General features: G+C 38.4%; 1 pseudogene; it reads right to left on the bottom strand.

Annotated features, from left to right (window-relative positions):
- Positions 1–8,739: 8,739 nt before the first annotated feature.
- On the bottom strand, positions 8,740–9,706 carry LOC114514819 (annotated as a pseudogene).
- Between the last annotated feature and the right edge of the window lie 9,803 nt (positions 9,707–19,509).

The raw sequence follows: 19,509 nt of genomic DNA, 5'->3' as shown, positions 1-19,509 counted from the left end.
ATTGAATCCATAATCTTGGCATATCAGGACGATGCTCTAACCAACTGAGCTACCAGGCAAGGGCCATACTAGTATTTTCAATTCAAATTCAGAACTCATCTAGAATAACCTTTTTGTTTCTGTAGCCTCTTCTTCCAGTTTAATGCTTCCCTCCTCTCTATCACTCTTTTCTTCCTCACACTTCCTCCTTTCCATCTCTTATCTTTCTTCAGTCTATCCTCAATAGCCTGCAGTTATATTTCTAAATATAAATCAGTTCATGTAATTCTGCTGTCCAAATGTTTTAACAACTTGCTGCTGTTTGTAGCATAAAACCCAAACATATTTGAATCCTATTAAAGGTATTTTTCACATTCTGAAATATACTGTCAGTTTTTCCAAATAAGCAATGGTTTTTCCTTCTTGCACATGGTTTTCTTTTGTTGATATGTCCTTCACACTTCTCTGTCCATAAATTCCTCCTGCTCCTTCAGGAGATAGAGCAAGAGCTTCCTCTTCTGTGAAGCCTGTCTTGATTTTCCTAGACAAACTTAGGATCACTCTTGTTATACTCTCATTATATGGTTTATATAACTCAAACATGTTTGTAGATATAATCCTCATTACTTCCCCACCCCTTTGTGAAAAATATACTTCTTCAGAATAAGAGCCATAACATTTTAAATTGTATTTTCTCATTGCTAACACAGAGACTGGCTGTAACAGTTAGAGACTTCTGCTATTAAAAATAGAATTCTATGATCAGCCTAAACCAAAAGGAATTTACAGAAGGACTATCAGCTCATAGAATCAAAGGGAGGAATGGAGAGCTAGATTTGGAAGTAGGAGGGTCCAGGACTATTCTTGAGAGACAGAAAACAGAAGTGGAGAAAACAGTCTTGTAGCTGCATGAACTGGATGAACTTCAACCATTTTTGTCTCTTTTATTGGTCAAGGTTCAAGAGAGGAATGTTTCATTGTCCTGCCTATCTATGTTCATCCCCAGCCATGAGAGGAAGGCCCCTGATGAAGTTCCATATAACCAGCCAATGAGGATGAGGTAATCCCCCCCTTTTTTTAAAGATAGAATTTCAGTTTATATACCAAGGTCTGTTCAGAAGTATCCAGTCATGTACATAAAAAATAGAGACATTTACTGAGTAAGATACAAGATACAAGAAACATTGTACACAGGACAATGACACCTCATTCCCCTTCAAAGTAGGCCCCTTGGGACCTCTCACAGTTCTCCCAATCCCTATCAGCTACCCCCAGCTACACTATCAGCTACACTATTGCTCAGTGACATCTACAACCCCCACTGACTAGCACAGTGAAGTTGTCATTGTTCACACATGTGCATTCCATTCCATTCTCCTTGAATCACTAGGGTACATCAATGTCATGCAAACTGTCCTTGTTATATTAACAGTGGCTGGACTTTTTCTGGACAGACCTTGTAATTATAACAGTACCCATCATAGAAATACAGAGATATAAAATGCCTAAGTCATATAAAGAAAAAACATGACCAAAAGAAAGAAGACAGTAAAATACTTTAAATTTCAAAGATTAGAAAGAGAAAGCAAAGACAACTCCGAACGAAGACACTGTTATGTTAATAAATATAATTTTGCCCTCGCTGGTATAGCTCAGGGAATTGAGCACAGGCTGTGAACTAAAGGGTCACTGGTTCAATTCCCAGTCAGGGCACATGTCTAGGTTGCAGCCAGGTTCCCAGTAGGGGCCATGTAAGAGGCAACCACACATTGATGTTTCTCTTCCTCTCCTTCTCCCTCCTTTCCTCTCTCAAAAAATAAATAAGTAAAATCTGTTATTTTTATATATATATATATATATATATATATATATATATATATATATATAATTTCACCAATAAAAAAAATTCTCAAACTGGAACACAAAACAAAACCCATTTATCTACATGCAACATTTTAAAAGCTCCCCCACAATAAGGAGATCCAGAAAGGTTGAACATAAAGGATAAAAAGATATGGGCAACTAATGAAATAAAAAAGAAGTAATGGTCAAGAAATTAATAACAAATTTAGCTTTTATTTGGGGGGAGGTTAAAAGATTAAAAAATATAGCGCTGGCTGGTGTGGCTCAATGGACTGGGTGCGGGCCTACAAACCAAGTAGTCACAGTTCAGTCCCAGTCAGGGCACACGCCTGGGTTGCGGGCTGGGTCCCTGGTGGGGGGCATGTGAGAGGCAACCACACATTGATGTTTTTCTCTCTCTCTCTTTCTCCTTCCCTTCCCCTCTCTCTGAAAATAAATAAATAAAATCTTTTTAAAAATATAAAATATATAATCCACAAAGAAAATTTAAGTGTAGTGATAAACCAAATAACACAACACCAAAATATATCAGTAAGAACCACAGGTGATACAAGGGGAAAGAACCAGAAACAAAACAATTAATTTGCCACTCTTGGCCTATGGTAGATCCTTTAATTTTTTTTAATGGACAAATCTGAAATAATCTGAGCAACAAAATAAAGTAGTATTGAATTATAACCAATAACATTAAGTAAATGTTCATGAATCCACATTGATAAAAATAAATGTATTTTTCTCTTCAAGAAATCCCTTTAAACATTTCTTGTAATACTGGTTTGGTGGTGATGAACTCTTTTAGCTTTTTCTTGTCTGAGAATCTCTGTTTTTCCTTCAGTTCTAAATGATAGCCTTGCTGGGTAAACTGGTCATGGTTATAAATCCTTGCTTTTCATCACTTTGAATATTTTTTGCTAGTTCCTTCTGGCCTACAAAGTTTCTGTTGAGAAATCAGCTGACAGAGATGAGGTAATTTCTGAAAGGAATAAGGTAGTGTTGGGATAGTTTAACAGGCAATGTTGATTAAACTAGCACATAGAAAGTACTCAGTAGACATATTAATGTGACTCCATGAATGAATACTTAAAATTTTTATTTCCTACTGTACCAAAATGCAGCCATTCACTCGATGCTTTGAATAACATTTTATTTCTCCACCTTCACCTGGCTATACCTCTGTTTGGATGGCCTTTTCTCCTCTTCTCTGCCTGGGAAAGCATTTTTCCTCTAAGAGTCACCTTAAATGAAACAATCTCCTAGACACTCTTCATGTGTCTTCCTCATCTTGTGCTCTTACAGTATGCTCTGTGTTTCTCTGGCATGCTGCTTCATTGGTTACAATTCCTTGTACATAGGCTCCCCCAGAGCTGATTCCTGTTACTTGTACTGAAACCATCAAGACACCAAGACAGATACATACCTCCTGCTCTCCTACCTCTTATGTTCTAGAAGGGAGACCGATATAGTATCAAAATTCAACTTCCACTGTTCTGGGCTTAGCCACTAATGTCCAGTTTTTGCCTGATTGGCCATGGAACCACCAACTTTAAAAGTTTCTATTGAAAATATTTTGCTCAGTTCCTAAAACTAAGTAATAAAATATAAAACACATGATATTGTAAGTTGTGGGCCATCTGTGTGTGTGTGTGTGTGTGTGTGTGTGTGAACACAACTACCGTACTGTGAGGAACTTATAGAAGAATAAAACCTGCTTTCTGGAGAGTTTTTATTCCTGTCATCAGTAATTTACATTTCTATTGTGAAATAGAAAGTATTTAAATAACAAATTATTACAGAAGGTAAAACATACACACAAAAACATAGGGCACATAACTCTTGTGAAATCTTAAAAGAAAAAAATATTATGTTTTACCTCATTTCCATCCCTCACAATGTCTGCCACTGTGATATTCACAAAAGAGGCTCAATAAACAATTTGATTAATTCCCCAGTGTAGAGAAATTTCGTAATAGTATTGTTAAAAGCCTCAGTAGAGATTAATAAAGAGAGATGAGTTAGTTGTAAATAAATATGTTCTTGAAATGTCATACAGTAATAGAGGAGATGACGCCTACTTGGCACCTTAAAATTTCAGTTTGAGATTACTGCTAATGCCTTATGTATCATTTTAAGTATAATATCATCTCAGTACTGACTCAGAGGGAAGTTTTCTCTTACTGAATCACCTATATTATGTCCCTGAGCGCACTTGGTTTCCCCTGAAGTTCTCCAGATGTGTCCAGTTTAGTTATGCTCAGAAATAAAATTAGTTTGGAAGAATAGGATAATAGGTCAAGGTTCCATTTAGAATTTTTATATTTTTCATTTAGTTTTTTCTATGTAAGATATTTTAAAAGGATTTAAGATATTTTTATGTGTTGTTTTTAATTTTAAGATTTAAAAAATATCTTTTCAGACTACCAAGTTCAGGTGTGAAATGAAGGAAATGAATCATCTAGGAATAGGAGTTAATTTTTGCAACAAAAAATATTACATATACCTTAAAATTTTTATTTGAGGCTTAGAAGTTAATTCTTTACAGTTAAATTAGGAGGCTTCTATCAAAATCTAAGTTCTAGCAAAAATATGGGAAATCAGAAAAATGTTTTTACCATGTAAAGTATGGTTTTTGTGTGTTTTTTTAAAGATTTATTTATTTATTTTTAGAAAGGGAAGGGAGGGAGAAAGAGAGAGAGAGAAACATCAATGTGTGGTTGCTGGGGGCTGTGTCCTGCAACCCAGGCATCTGCCCTGGCTGGGAATTGAACCTGTGATGCTTTGGTTTGCAGCCCGTGCTCAATCCACTGAGCTACGCCAGCCAGGGCTAAAGTATGTTTTATTTATTTATTTATTTATTTATTGACGTTTAGAGAGTGAGAAAGGGAGAGAGGAACATCAGTTTGTTCCGCTTACTTATGCATTCATTGGTTGATTGTTGTATGTGCCCTACAGTGAAAAGTATGTTTTGGTTCCCAAAATGCTTTTGTGGGACAGACTGGTATATGAGACATCCAAGTTTGGTAATTACCAGATTGCACATACTCAGACATCTACTTTCGAAAACTCATTAAAGGAGTTTCACTGTGGATGCCTGAATAATTTTGTGGTTATGTAATGCCCAGCTTAATTTCAGAAATGAATTAAAGCATGATAGGAATTAGCAAAGCAAAAAAAAAAAAAGGATCAAAATGTAAAAGTTTCATGTCCAGATATGTTTTTTAATGCTCAAATCAGAAGCTTTGACTTTTACCCTCTCCTCTTTCCAAGCTGCCAAACTGGCTTTTCTGGAAGCAGGCTTGCTCCAGATGAGTGTCAGTTAGTGATATTTCTGTTTGGGTAAATAAATATCCTTTGAATTTTTGGTCTCTTGCTCCTTCCTCTCACTCTTTAGTCCTTCTCTTTTTAACATTTCTTTTATCCCTTTGTTGTGTCCTTTTGGCTTTGCGTGGTTTCCTCTGGGCTCTGGGCTTGCAGTCTCCAGAATCCCTGGGAACTCTTCCTGCCTTCAGCTGTCCTGCTTTCCCACAGCTGTCTAGCTCTGTTCATGTTTTTGTACACAGAGTATTTAGGAGGCACTTGGGGGTGAGAAAGTAAACAGCTAACTTCAGTTTTCAAGTGTCCTGGGTCAAAGGTTAATTAGTTTGACAATTTTTAAAAATTCTCTGTTTCTTTTTAAAATTTGTATTGTTGACACTATTACAGATAATCCCATTTTGTCCGCCTGTGCTCCTTTCTTCCAGCCCCATCCCCCCTTCCCTCTGTTTCTGTGGGTTATACATACATGTTCTTCCTCTAATTCCTTCACCTTCTTTCATCCAGACCCCCCTCTCCCCACCCATTTGACACCGTTAGACTGCTGCATGTATCCATGCCTCTGTTTCTACTTTGTTCGTCGGTTTATTTTGTTCATTAGATTCCACATGTAAGCGATATCATATGGTATTTGTCTTTCTCTAAGTGGCTTATCTCCCTTAGCATACTAGTCTCCAAGTGTGACAAATCTTAACAAACACATACGATTGTTGGTAGTGTGCCTGCTAAGGATACAGAGAACATAAAATGTGGGTGTCTCTCATACCCAATAGGATGACTATTATAAAAATAAAACAAATGGAAAACAACAATTGTTGACGAAGGTGCGGAAAAATTGGAAACTTTGTGCATTGCTAGTGGGAATGGCTAACGGTGCAGCTGCTATTGGAAACATTTTGGCAGTTTCTCAAAAAGCTAAACATAGAATTACCCTATGACTCAACAATTCCACTCCTAAGTATATACCCCGAAGAATTAAAAGCAGGAATTTGAACAGATACTCTATGCCAATGTTCATAGTAGCATTATTCACAATGGCCGACAGGTGGAGACAAACCAAATGTCCATCAGCTGATGAATTAATAAACAAAATCTGATTATATATTTCACTTTACATATAATGAAGTATTATTATTATTTAATATTTTATTTATCTTTGGGGGGAGAAGGGATGGAGAAAGAGGGAGAGGATTATCGATGTGACAGAAACATCAATCTGTTGCCTTTCACATGATCCCCATCCTGGGACCAAACCCGCAATCCAAGCTTGTGTCCTCACCAGGAATCAAACTGGCAACCTTTCATTTTGCAAGACAATGCCCAGCCAACTGAGCCACACCAGTCATGGCTCTAATGAAATATTATTCAGCCATAAAGAGGAATGAAATTCTGAGACATGCTACAACATGGATAAACCTTGAAAACACACTGGACAGAAAGAGACAAATATTGTATAATTGCACTTATATGAAGCACCTGGAGTAGTAAAATTTATGGAGGAGACAGACAGTAGAAACATGGTTGTGGGGTGGGGATAGAAGATATGAGGAGTTAGTGTTTAATGGTATAGAGTTTCAGTTCGTAATGATGAAAATGTTTTAGAAATGGATAATGGTGATGGTTATACAACAGTGCTAATATACTTATTTAATATCACTGCATTGTATGCTTACAAATGATTACAATGGTAAATTTTGTGTTATGAGTGTTTTTTCACAGGCAAAAAAATAATGTAGGTGGTTTGTAACCAGCCCAAACTAGTAAGGACCTAGAGGATATTGAATCTGTCTTCCTGAACCTCTGCCTGGGGTAGGAATTACTGTCTTTGACTGGAGCAGTTTTTAGAAAGTGCTGTTCAAGATGAATCGGAACTTTGGGAAGAGCCAAGAGTGGTGCATAGTAACTAGTTATATATGGGTGTTCTCTAGAGTTAATACACTGAAAAACATTAATTTAAAAAATGTTAATTTTCATTACCAAAAATAACACCTATTTACTATAGAAAATTTGGAAAATAGAGCTAACCAGGAAGAAATATCAACTATAACCCAATCATTCAAAGAGAAACAACTATAACATTTTGGTGTATATTCTTTTAATTATTTTAAAGTCTATATCATATATAAATATATATAATTGTTTTATAACCTCCTTTGTGAATATAACAAGTTTTTGTAACTATCTTTTCATAGGAAACATGTAGATAAAATGTTTAATAGTAATTTAATTACATTTGTTCTATCCAGTGCTTTGGGGCTTTAAAATAAACTTTTATTTTGGAATAATTTTATTTCATTTTAAGTTTTTTTGAAGCCTTAAAAAAGTATTTACTTGTTTATTTTTTAAAGAGAGTAGAAGGGAGGGAGGAAGACAAGGAGAGAAACATTGATGTGCAACAGATACATCATCAGTTGCCTCTTACATGCCCCCAACTGGGGACCTGCCCGGCAACCCAGGCATGTGCCCTGACCAGGAATCAAACTGGAGACATTTCACCTTGCGGGACAACACCCAACCAATTGAACCATACCAGTCAAGTCTTGGCTGGAACTTTTGCACATGAGATTATCCTCTTGATTCCTCATTTGTAAAGTGATGGGTAGGACTCAGAATATGTTGGATTTGTCATTTATATTTTAGTGTTGCTTTTTGGTATGGTTGAGGCTCTATTATCTTTTCAGTATCCAGGGCCCCTATATATATTCTTTGTTTCAGCTGCTTCTGAGAACAGTCTATTTGAAGTGTAAAAGAAGCACATATTTGTGTGAAAAGCTAAGCTCACATTGGTTTTTTGTCACTCGATCTACTGGGGCACATCTGCCCACAAGTAGTGATTAGAACTTAGATCCTTAGAACCTCACTTGTGCTTAGAACACTCACTTTGTCACACTGGCCCCTTAACCACTTTGGTGGATCAGCAAATAAACAGAAAAGGCTCCCAGGTGGTATATGATATGAGGAAAACAGGACTGGGCTGTGTTATGCAATCTGTTACCCTCATTTTAGATACGTGTTTAGATTCGAGCAAGTCTGTGGTAGAGATTATACCTACAGATCAAAACTGCAGAGGTTCCACTGATAAAATAGACTCAACAGTTTAGACTCCCCCCTAGTGGCCATATAAGTCACTATAGTAATTTGGAGAATTAAACTCTCCTCCCTGCCCCTCGTGTTTTTTTTTTTTTAATTTCTGATAACTATTTTTCCCCATTTTTAAATCATTTTAATTATTCAATTACAGTTGACAGATATTATTATATTGGTTTCAGGTGTGCACTACAGTTATTATGCATTACATAACTTACGAAGTGGTCATTCCCATAAATCTCACACCCATCTGACACCGTACATAGTTATGAGAATATGATTGACTATATTTCCTATGCTTTACTTTACATCCTGATGACTATTCTTTAACAACCAATCTGTACTTCTTAATCCCTTCCCCTTTTTCACCTGTATTGCCAAACACCTCCCTTCTGGCACCCGTCAAAATGTTCTCTGTGTATGAGTCTGTTTCTCTCTGCTTGTTTGTTTGTTTGTTTGTTTTAGGGATTCAGTCATTGATAGATATGCTTTTATCCCCCCTTTTTTCAATAGAACTAGCTTTATTATTAAAAAAAAAAACAAAAGCTGGTCTAAAAGCAAATGTGAATTTGTACCAAGGGATGGACATGACCTGGTACTTACTTACAAAGGAGCTGCTGTGTCATAAATGAAAAACAGCATGTTAGGAGACAAATGATATTTCAGGTGCAGTCTGCTTGAATAATCTGGAGATGCAAATTAACTGAAAGAAGGTGCTCTGCCAAGCAATCAGTGTGAACAACAACAACAATAAAAAAAAAAAACACACCAGAAGATACTTCCAGAGAACTAAGTGGTGGCAGCATAATGGGCATCATCAACTCACAGTCTTCTCATTTTCCCCATTTTCCATAATTTTCCTCTTCTTTTCATCTGTTTTTTTCTTGAAGATGTTATTTCGGTAAAACTGAAGTTCTTTGATGCTTTCACTAATGTCGTCAAGTGCCCTGTGAGAAGCAGCCTTCTTTGTTGCAAATTCATATTCTTCTGGATACCAGCATCTGCACAGTTCCGTAACAGTGCTCACATCAATTATTCTATAATGAAGATGTTTCATGAGCTGGGGCATATATTTGTCCAGAAACTTCTTATCTGCATGAACTGAATTTCCTGCAAGTGGACAGAGCCCTGGAGGAGGCTGCTGTCATACAAAGGATAGAAACTCTTATTCTGCCTGCTGCAATGTCATTGTACTCTCCTTCACTGGTTTGGTTAGACCAGACTTTCCATGATGCTCCTTACACCAATCTCACATGCTGTCCAGTAACTCATCTGGCTGTTTTATTATCAGGTTAGGACCTTCAGCCAAAATGTTGAGATCAGAGCCAGTTATCAGACAGGCCATCTCAATAATCTGGTCCTTGTCAATGTCCAATCCTGTCATCTCCAGATCCACCCAGACCATCTGCTGGGCCATGCTCTCTCCTGCTGCCATGGCTACACCACCTTTGCAGATACCCCACGCTCTGAACTCTTTTTATTCCCCTTTCTTGTTCATATTTTTTATCTCTTTTTCTTCTTCATCTTAAGACCCTTTAAAGTTTCATATAATAGTGGTTTAGTGATGACAAACTCCTCTAGGTTTTTCTTGTCTGGGAAGCTCTTTATCTGTCCTTCAATACTAACTGATAGCTTTGCTGGGTAGAGTAATCTTGGTTGTAGGTCCTTGCTTTACATCACTGTGAATATCTCTTGCCAGTCAATTCTGGCCTGCAAAGTTTCTGTTTAGAAATCAGCTGACAGTCCTATAGGAGCCCCTTTTTAGGTAACTAACTGCTTTTCCCTTGTAGCTTTTAAGATTCTCTCTTTGTGTTTTTTAAAAATTTTTCAAAGATTTATTTATTTCTAGACAGAGGGGAAGCAAGGGAGAAAGAGAGGAAGAGAAACATTAGTGTGTGATTGCCTCTCAAGTGCCCCCAATGGGGACCTGGCCTGCAACCCAGGCATGAGCCCTGCCTGGGAATCAAACCAGCAACCCCTTGGTTCACAGGCCAGCACTCAATCCACTGAGCTACACCAGCTAGGGCTCCTTTTATATTTAAACTTTGGCATTTTAATTATGATGTGTCTTGGTGTAGCTTTCTTTGGGTTCATATTGTTTAGGACTCTGTGCTTCCTGGGCTTGTATGTCTATTTCCTTCACCAGGTTACAGAAATTTTGTCATTATTTTTTTCAAATAGGTTTTCAAATTCCTGCTCTTTCTCTTCTCCTTCCAGCACCCCCATGATGTGAATGTTGGTACTCTTGAAGTTGTCCCAGAAGCTCCTTACACTATCCTCATTTTTTTGGATTATTTTTCTTTTTGCTGTTCTGATCGATTTGATTTTTTTCCTCCCTTATATTCCAAATCATTGATTTGATTCTTGGCTTCATCTACTCTACTGTTGAATCCCTGTAAATTATTCTTCACTTCAGTTAGTGTATCCTTCACTTCTGAAGGTTCTTTTTTAGGCTGTTAAAGTTCTAAGTTCACTGAGCTTCCTTATAACCAGTGTTTTGAACTCAGCACCTAGTTAATTGCTTGTCTCCATTTTGTTTAGTTCTTTTTCTAGAGTTTTGATCTGTTCTTTCCTTTGGGGCATATTTCTGTGTCTCCTCATTTTGGCAGCCTCCCTGTGTTTGTTTCTATGTTAGGTAGAGCTATTACACCTCCCAGGCTTGGTAGTGAGGCTTAATACAGTAGGTGTCTTGTAGGTTCCAGTGGCATAGCCTCCCCAATCACCCAAGCTGGTCCCTTGAGGTGTACCTCCCCTCATGTAGGTTGTATACAGTCTCCTCTTGTGGTTGAGCCTTGATTGCTGTTGGAATGTCAATGGGAGGGATTTACTTGCAGGCCAATTAGCTGTAAGGCCTATCTTTGACCACTGACCACCAACCTCCAACCACCACGGAGGATCAGCTATGTGGAGCAGGGGCCTACTCCACAGCAAGACTGCAGCAGGGCTCTGGTGCTGAGTCTGCCCCTTGTGTCGCTTGTGGATGTGGCTGAGTGATGTTGCTTCCAGGTGGTCTAAAGCTGTCCACTGGGTGTGCTGGCTCTGAGGCCTCCTGGGAGGTGCAGACCAAGGTCATCCACCGCCTGTGTACAAGTCCAGCCACCTGGCATGAGCGGCAAAGCAACCTGCAGATGGCTACTATGTGTGCTGGGCTTGGAGGTGCCCTAGGGAGGACAAGCTGTGAATCAAGGCCAGCTGCCGCTAGTACCAGGGCTGGGGCCACTTACCCAGAGATGTGGATCATGCTGAGGCCAGGTGCTGCTTGTTTGAGATATTAGGAAAATCTAAAGCATGAGCCAAGATGAATCATTTATATAGGAAGGCCACTGGAAAAAGCTTGCATGGGCCTGAAAGTTGGGTGGGGCAGGGCCTCAAGGAATCACTAGGGCAGGGCAAACAGTGTGATCTAGGTTGATGAAGTCTCAGATACAGAACCCTCATTCAGGTTCTATGGGTGGAGGGCTCATCAAAGGGACAATGGCCTCTGCCAGCATTTCTGTCTGAAAGAAAGTTACCTCCTTCCTAGTCCTCGCCCTGATACTGGACAATTCAGTTCCTCCCCATATGTCCCTGATGCCTTTCAAGCTGCTTCCCCAGCACTGGAGCTCAGAGGGAGTGAGTCCAAGTAAGTCCATGCCCAGGCCCTGTGCAAGGAACTGTCTGGGACTCCAGCAACCCTCTGACTCCCTCAGCCTCAATCTCCACTGATTTTTACAGCCAGAAGTTTTGGGGACTTCTCATTCTGAAACTGGAACCCTGGGCTGGGGGGCCTGGTGTGAGGCTGGGACCTCTCGCTCTTTAGGGGGAGACCTCTGCAGCTGAGATATCCCTTCCAGTTTTCACCTACCACACATGGGTGTAGGACCAGTCTGTTTTGTATCTCTTCCCCTCCTGCCAGTCTCCATGTGGCTTCTTCTTAATTCCCTTGTTGCAGGATTTCCACTTAGCCAGGTTTCAGGTGATTTCGAATGATGGTTTTTCTACAGTTTAGTTGTAATTTTGATATGGTTGTGGGAGGAGGCGAGCTGTGTTTACCTACCACCATCTTGCTTGGAAGTCCCCTGCTGTTCGTTAAAAGTTCCTTTAAATGGACGTCTCTAGTGAGGAATTCTTTTTTTTTTTTTTTTTTAAGATTTTATTTATTTATTTTTAGAGAGGGAAGGGAGGGAGAAAGAGAGAGAGAGAAACATCAATGTGCCGTTGCTGGGGGCCGTGGCCTGCAACCCAGGCATGTGCCCTGACTGGGAATCAAACCTGCGGCACTTCGGTTCACAGCCCACGCTCAATCCACTGAGCTATGCCAGCCAGGGCTGAGGAGTTCTTTATATGAAGGAAGAATAGAGTTTCTTTAAAGCTTTTGTTTTTGAGTTCAAGAATTCTATCCTGAAAGTGGAAATAATGTCAGTATCTTAATTTGAAGGCAGAAAGGACAATAGTAAAATACAAATTATAGGTTCCAGAGAATAAAATGTAGTTAACAGTTGGGGCATGTAGGAACAATGCCAACACTAACCAGAGATGTATGAAACAAGACAAAAACAGCAGTTCTGGAAGAAAAGAAATGTTATTACTACAATGTTTTTACATAATCAACAGATAGGAAAACTGTACCTTTTTATTCAATTAAAGTGTATCAGTGTTTAAATTTGTGCTTATAGGTAGTAAGCTCCCTTAGTCCCAGAACAGTGTCAATGTATGTAACAGTTTTGGGGGCAGAATAGATGCCAGTTGCTCTTTTAAAATAAAAGAAATACCAAGTTTTCTAGAATGTTAGATCCCTCTGAACCAATACGGAAGTCACATTTTTCCCTCCTACATAGAAAAACAGACTGTTGGAAGGCCCTGACCAAACTCCAGCACTATAGCATAGAAGCCTTAACAGGTAAAAAAATCAGAGCAAAGCTTTTTATAACAGCATTTTTGCTACATGAATCTATCAGAGGGTGTGACCTGAGCTGTAACCAAATTGGGACAGAGGCTGGCCATAGCTGAATACAGTCTCACCATTGTAGGTCCTCTGTGGGCAAATCAGTTGGCTTTCCTTTGCGAGTATGCACCTCTAAGAAACAATCTGTGGCTACAGCAGCATTCCCTCTCTCATCCAACACTGAATGTATTTAGTCCAACCTTAGAGCTTCCTGGCACTGGCTTCCTTCTCCAATAACATTTTCTCCCACTGTTCACCTCACTGGTTTTCTGGCCTTCAAGTTTCAACTTAAGAGTTGCTTTCTCACACACGGCTTCCCTGACCATCTCTTCTTCTCCAGCAGTACCCTGTTTATTTCTTTCCTAGCACTCTCCTTACCTTTCTTTTTAAAATAAGAATTGTTTACTGAACTTGGGGTAGATTAAATACACAACCAATTTTATGTAAATTTATGTATTTTAATTCATTTTGAAGTGTTTTCCCTCACACACACAAAATGGCACTCCACAGTTGTCCTAAGGTAAAACACAATTACCTTAAGCTGTTGCAGTATTTTCTACCAAAAGTTGAAACATTGTTTATTCTGAACATGAAAACCTGTAACAAATTTATGTCAATTACATAAAACTCATTACTTATAGTTTTACCCTTGCAAAGATAAAAAAAAAGTACAAGTAATATACATAAATCCCAACATAATCCTGGCCACTCCCACACTAAAACAAAATGCTCCTTTAATTTTAAACCCATCAACAGAGACCAAGAGAAAGTAATTTTATTTTACACAAAACAAAATTTACATGTATCAAAAAGACTCAAGAAAAACAAAAACAAAACCATAGTACTGACAGTGATGTTTAGTACCCTAGTTAAAGTCTCCAAAATGCCACCAATCAAAAATAAAATAGCAGCTGTGTATCATTGCAATGGAATCCAGGAGGCTTTAACTCATATTAATTTACACTTCTAGCCTTTGCTTATAACCTAAGGCTCTGCCACACACCTCTGAGTGGTTTCTTCATAAACTTTTTTTTCAGTTTTATTGAGGTGTAACTGACATTTAGTAAACTGCACATATTTAGTGAACCATTGCTGAGCTTTCACAATGTACACTGTAAAACTACCACCACAGTCAATGACATATTTTTACCTCAAAAGTTTTAGTAAACATTCTTTGTTTTTTTAAAAATGATCATTAAATAATCGTGAATTAAAGCTTTGGATGTGCCATCTCTTTTCAGGGAGAACCGTTACACCTGGGTCTCAAAAATTCATGTTTTTTTACTTTAAGTCCAGTGATCTTGTTATACTATGTTCTACAGTTTTATAAACAGCCAGATTATCATTTTTCTAATATTCTTGTTTTATTTCTACAGCTCTGTTAGTTCATTTAAAATTACCATAATTTGCCCTGGCTGGTGTGGCTCAGTGGATTGAGTACCAGACTGTGAACCAAAGGGTCACTGGTTCAATTCCCAGTCAGGGCGTGTGCCTGGGTTGCAGGCCAGGTCCCCAGTAGGGGGCATGTGAGAGGCAACAACACATTGATGTTTCTCTCCCTCTCTTTCTCCCTCCCGTCCCCTCTCTAAAAATAAATAAATAAAATCTTTAAAAATAAATAAATAAAATTACCATAATTCACTTTGTTGCATATATCCCATTGAGCTCAGAAGAACACTTTGTAAGCAATTGTTTTATTTAGAACTATTTCTTTGCAGGAAATAGAGCTCTACTCAAACTAATTAAATATGAGGGGATTGTAGTAAGAGACATTAATCTCAAACAAGAGCAGTGATACATAGGGCCTTCCTCAGGGAATCTGCCTCTGGACTCCAGGCAGTTCTGGGACCTCAGGATAGGTAATCCTTAACACTCATTCTAGTCTAGTCCTTTGTCATTAATTCATCCTTTTGTCCTATTTCCAGCTGGCAATTTCACTCTGGTCTCTTTTAAGTCAGGCCACATAAGTCAGAGGTTGCTGCCAACTGATGACTCTCTACTATAAGTTACCTTGTGCCAGGTGACTCTCCCTGGAGCTGGGAGACCAGATTATTGCCACCACACACTCTGAGGAAGATTTAGATAGGGGCAGAATCTCTGATGCTGGGGTGTAAGTGGATCCAGAGAGACAGAGAGAGGAACCTAATTAATATTTGCTCATCAACTAACATAAAGTTTTTATATAAAAGTTTTTTGCCAACTCAATTCATTCTATCAGCCATCTTTAAATCCACCTAGCCTTTGTATTTATGGTTTTATTTAAAAGTGCTAAGAGAAAGAATAATCTATAAGGCTGATGCCAATAGCCCTTAAGCCTGCAGGGGTGTCCAACCTCTTGGCATCTCTGGGCCACACTGAAAGAAGAGTTGTCTTGGGCCACACATTAAATATATTGTGACACATAATCACAAAAAAAAAATCTCATAATGTTTTAAGTAAATTAACAATTTTGTGTTGGGCCTCATTCATAGCCATCCTGGGCTGCATGTGGCCCACAAGTATAGAAATAATTGAAGTTGTTAAGAAAAAGTTTAGATTAAACTGCAATTGCTTTTCTGTGTACTTCTCAGATAGTGTGCATGTTGAAGCTCGAAGAGGGAGACAAGTCATACAGGATTTCCCAAATTATTTTCAATTACAAAAATCTTTTCCTGTGGGACTTCTTCAGGGATTATACTTTGAGGTTTGGGACCTGCCGTATACAGTAGCACAATTACAAAAAAGGAAAAGTGCCACATGTAAGGCTTATGGTCTACACAGTGCAGGCTCTGCACCGGAGGGTGGAACCGAACCACAGAGTTTTGGATGTTTGCCTGTCTTTAAAATACACATGATCCCAGAGTGTTTTGCTTTTATGAAGCTGGAAAAAAGTTGGAAAATAGCAGGGGTCATTTAATCTTTCACAACAACTGGCACTAATCGGTTGCTTATTTCAAGATAGTTTGTGTAGATAACAGTTTACAATCCATGTTTCTCACATCTTTAGGTAATGTCCTACATTCTGAAGAATGGTGTGGAAGTTTCACAGCAAACCCTTGACTGCAGGAAATTATCATAATCCAGTTTCATGGACAAAGGGTGGCACCTGTTAGTTTTTATCAACGTACTCAGAGAAAATGAAAGTCCTTTTTGTTAGTGCTGGTGGATGGATGTGTTGAAGTTGGCAGTTTCCCAGACTCCCAAATCAGTTGTTCTTGATGCATTTAGTCTCTGGAGACATTGAAATGTTTGAGTTTGCTGAGACCCCTCCTCCTACTCTGTATTCCTGAGTGCAGTCAGTCACCTTGGTAAGGAGCTCATCTGTTACCAAATAAATGCAACATTGAGTTATTGTGGTGGGATGGTTAGCTTCTCCCACTGTCTTGGCATAAATTGCTTCACATTAGAGATAGTTTTCCTTTTTCTTCAAATTGCACTATTCACTGTAGGGTGACAGAAATCAAAGAAGAAAAGACACATTAGCTGTAAAACAGCAGTAGCTAATATGGGTTGTTTACAGAGCACTGTCCCAGGGGAAGTTATAGTCTGATGAGCAAACAGTCAGGAATGAAAGAATAGTTCAATCTAAGCATTTGAGATATAAAACATGCACTATATATAATTCTATATATAACTTCAAATAGTGAAAAAGAAATCAATTTATTCAAGAAACATTTTTGAGTATTTACTGTGTGCCAGAAACTAGAGACATACTGGTGAAGAGGATATAATCACTATGTTGGAAGCTCTCTGGCTAGAAGGGGGACACTGACCTGTAAATAAATAAGGGAATGAACCAGTTGGACACTAGATCTGAATCTGCATATATACTGAAGTCACAAATGAGAGACTATCAAATCTATTGAGGGGGAGGGGAGCCAGTAGGGGACAGGGAGTGTGCACCAGAGTATCCAGCCATGCTATATGAAAAATAGAGACATTGAAGAAGATACAAGAGACATTGAACATAGGATAATGATGCCTCAGTCTCCTTCAACGTAGGCACCTTGGGACCTCACACAGTTCTCCCAATCACCATCAGCTGTCCTGTTGTATTTTCCTGAATCTCATCAATAGTCTGACATCTCTCCCTTTTCAAATGTGATTTTAGTTTTGGGAAAAGCCAAAAGTTGCAGGGCACCAAATCTGGGCTGTAGTGGGGCTGAGTCGCTTGGGTGATTTGATGTTTTACCAAAAATGTCTGCACAAGCCACCGTACATGAGTGGGCACATTGTCATGATGAAGCTGCCAGTCACCAGTTGCCCATAGTTGAGGCCTTCTGAATAATCCAAACAGTTTTTAGGGAGGAATGTTCAAGCTTGACGCAAAGTCTGATGCAGATTTTTTACTCTACTCGCTGTCATTTTGAATCCAACGGCCACATAGTACGCACACTTGCTAAATAGCATCTACCACCCCCACTGACTAGTACAGCAAAGTCATCACTGTTCATGGGTGTACATTCCAGCCCACTCTCCTTGGCTGCCAGGTTACCTTGAAGTTGCACAAACTGTTCTTGTTATATTAACAATGGCTGGACTTTTTCCAGATAGACCTGGTATATATCACATTTTGTTTATCCATTTATTTGTTGTTTATCCACTTATTGTTTATTTGGGTTGTTTTCACCTTTTAGCCACTGTGAGTTCTGCTATCAACATGTGTGTACAAGTATTCGAGTACCTGTTTTCAATTCTTTTGGGTCATATGGCAATTCTGTTTAGCTTTTTGAGGAACTGCCACACTGCTTTCCACAGTAGCTGTTAAGTTTACTTTCCCACTAGCAATATACACGTATTCCAATTTCTTTACATCCTCGCCAACTTTTATTTCTTAAAAAAAATTATAACCATTCTAATGGATGTGAAATATCTCCTTGCAGTTTTGATTTACCATTCCTTAATGATTAAAGATGTTATTTTTTCATATATTTATTGGCCATTTGTACATCTTCTTTGGAGAAATGCCTATTCAAACCCCTCTGCCCATAATTGGGTGGTTTATCTTTTCGACGTTGAGTTGTAAGAGTTCTTTATACAGGGATGGGCAAAAGTAGGTTTACAGTATTCATAGGGAAAAAGACATGCAGGTTGTAATTCTTACAATAGCTTTATTAATGCAAAGGAATGTCACGACACAACTGTAAACCTACTTTTTCCCACCCCTGTATATTTTGGAGTAGACTCTTATCAAATTCATAACTTGCAAATATTTTCTCCCATTATATATTTTCTTTTCACTCTGTTTATGTGTCATTTGATACACAAAAATTTTTAATTTTCATAAAATCCAATATATTTTTTCTTTTGTTGCTTGTGTTTTCTGTGACACATCTAATTGCCAAATCCCAGGTAATTATTTACCCCTGTATCTTCTTCTAAGAGTTTCATGGTTTTACCTCTTATATTTAGGTTCTTGATCTATTTTGAGTTCATTTTTGTAGATAATAGGAAGTATTCTTTTGCATGTAGATATCCAGTTATCCCAGTAGCATTTATTGAAGAGATTTTTCTTTCCCCATTGAATGGCCTTGGCACCCTTGTTGAAAATCAATTCATTATGTATGTGAAGGTTTATTTCTGAATTCTTAATTAAATTCCATTGGGTCCATATGTTTATTCTCATTCCATTTCTACAGCTTTGATTACTGTAATTTTTACTTTATTTTTTAAAAGATTTTATTTATATATTTTTAGAGAGAGGGGAAGGGAATGAGAAAGAGAGGGAGAGAAACATCAATATGTGGTTGTCTCTCATGCCAGGAGCCTGGACTGCAACCCAGTCACGCGCCCTGACTGGGAATCAAACCAGAGACCCTTTAGTTCATAGGCCGGCACTCAGTTTGCTGAGCCACACCAGCCAGGGCATGATTACTGTAATTTTTTTAAAAAAGGTTTTATTTACTTTTAGAGAGAAGGGAAGGGAGGGCAAATGAGAGGAAGAGAAACATCAGTCAGTTGTCTCTCACATGTCCCAAACTGGAGATCTAGCCCACAACCCAAGCATGTGCCCTGACAGGGAATTGAATAGGTAGGTGACCTTTTGATTCACAGGCAGGTGCTCAATCCACTGAGCCACGCTAGCCAAGGCCTGATTAGTGCAATTTTGTAGTAAGTTTTGAAATCAGGAGTGTGTGTCCTCTAAATTTGTTCTTTTTCAGGATTGTTTCCCCATTTGGGGCCTCTTGATTTCCATATGAATATGAGGATGAGACTTTCCATTTCCAAAAAAAAAAGGCTGTTAGAATTTTAATAGATTGCATTGACTCTGTAGATCACTTTGGGTAATATTGTCTGTCATTTTAACAATATTAAGTCTTCCAATCCATAAAAATGAAATGCCATCTATTTAAGTCTTTTATTTTTTT

This window comes from Phyllostomus discolor, chromosome 7 (genome assembly GCF_004126475.2).
Source record: "Phyllostomus discolor isolate MPI-MPIP mPhyDis1 chromosome 7, mPhyDis1.pri.v3, whole genome shotgun sequence".
Taxonomy (NCBI): Eukaryota; Metazoa; Chordata; class Mammalia; order Chiroptera; family Phyllostomidae; genus Phyllostomus; species Phyllostomus discolor.
This window is presented reverse-complemented; position numbering and strand designations above follow the sequence as displayed.